Raw genomic sequence first — 1,509 nt, 5'->3', positions numbered from 1 at the left:
TTTAAGAAGTTAACGGTAAGCGGGACGAAAGTGTTGGAATGTCTGCTAGTTTTTGTTTGCATTGTTCGATAGCACTTGCCTGGGGGAAGGAGCTGGAAGAAGACAATTATATATGACTCGTGCACTCATTGTAGTAGTCTCGCCACGCTGCACTATTTGCATATCTGTTGTTGACCAATACTGGCCACTCATGCTAGTAGCATCTGCTCCAATTGCACACTGAAGAGAATCTACATTTGCACAATAAACGTTGTCCCAGATTATCGCACTAGTCGCTTGAAGTCTCGGCGCCCTTTGCACAATGGTCATTGCACCGGACTATTGCAATATTAGTCTTTCGAACAAGCTCTAAATGCTAGAGGACTCTGCATCTTTTTGCACAATTGTCCAAAAAAAGGCACGGTGGCCGACTGGTTAGAGCGTCAGCCTCACAGTTCTGAGGTGCGGGGTTCAATCCCCGTCCCCGCCTGTGTGGAGTTTGCATGTTCTCCCCGTGCCTGCGTGGGTTTTCTCCGGGCACTCCGGTTTCCTCCCACATCCCAAAAACATGCATTAATTGGAGACTCTAAATTGCCCGTAGGCATGACTGTGAGTGCGAATGGTTGTTAGTTTCTATGTGCCCTGCGATTGGCTGGCAACCAGTTCAGGGTGTACCCCGCCTCCTGCCCGATGACAGCTGGGATAGGCTCCAAGCACGCCCGCGACCCTAGTGAGGAGAAGCGGCTCAGAAAATGGATGGATGGATGTCCAAAAAAAATGAACCGGCATTACGATAGCTAGCAACCCTAAATTGCTCAGTGACTGTTTTTTGTCAACGTCTTTATGTCTCAAAAGTGTTCTCTGTCAATTGACTGTCTGTTGTCGTACGAGAGGTGGCTCCAACTACCAAATTCCTTGAGTGTTTTTGGGACATACATGGCAAATAAAGATGACACTGTTGTCTGAAGAGTTGGAGACCAGGATTGGGAGGGTCACAAGAGGATTATGCATTGACTTTGTCGGAGTTCTGTGGCAGCGTGCAAGTTCTCAAATTCTCTCGTGTGTTAACTTTTCAAAATCTATGATCTGATCAATATTTGTAGTGTTGAGAATGAGTTTGCATCATCCACACAAAAAACTCCAAAATAGACCAGCCAACAATTGGAGAATAAAAAATGACGCGATCCGCTCGATATTTTAAGCGAATTTGATATTTTTTAAATATAAAATGTTGCTTTTCAGGTAACACGTGGCCTTACGGCCCATACTACCCTGAGAACGCCCGATCTCGTCAGATCTCGGAAGCTAAGCAGGGGCGGGCCTGCTTAGTACTTGAATGGGAGACCGCCTGGGAATACCAGGTGCTGTAAGCTTTTTCACTTTAGATTCTCGTGGAATCGTTTTCTGATCGGTGGTTTACCTAAATTATAATGCAGTCATTCTCTCTCTTATGACTTACCATCTCTTTATTAGGAGACAGAATCTTCACGTACCTTTTTTAAACATCCCGTATCTCCTTTTCCGACAGTA

The 1,509-nt window shown here is 45.5% G+C and overlaps 1 pseudogene; it reads left to right on the top strand.

Annotated features, from left to right (window-relative positions):
* Window positions 1–1,232: 1,232 nt before the first annotated feature.
* On the top strand, window positions 1,233–1,352 carry LOC133474039 (5S ribosomal RNA; annotated as a pseudogene).
* Window positions 1,353–1,509: the final 157 nt, after the last annotated feature.

Source organism: Phyllopteryx taeniolatus, unplaced genomic scaffold (genome assembly GCF_024500385.1).
Source record: "Phyllopteryx taeniolatus isolate TA_2022b unplaced genomic scaffold, UOR_Ptae_1.2 contig_835, whole genome shotgun sequence".
Taxonomy (NCBI): domain Eukaryota; kingdom Metazoa; phylum Chordata; class Actinopteri; order Syngnathiformes; family Syngnathidae; genus Phyllopteryx; species Phyllopteryx taeniolatus.
This window is presented reverse-complemented; position numbering and strand designations above follow the sequence as displayed.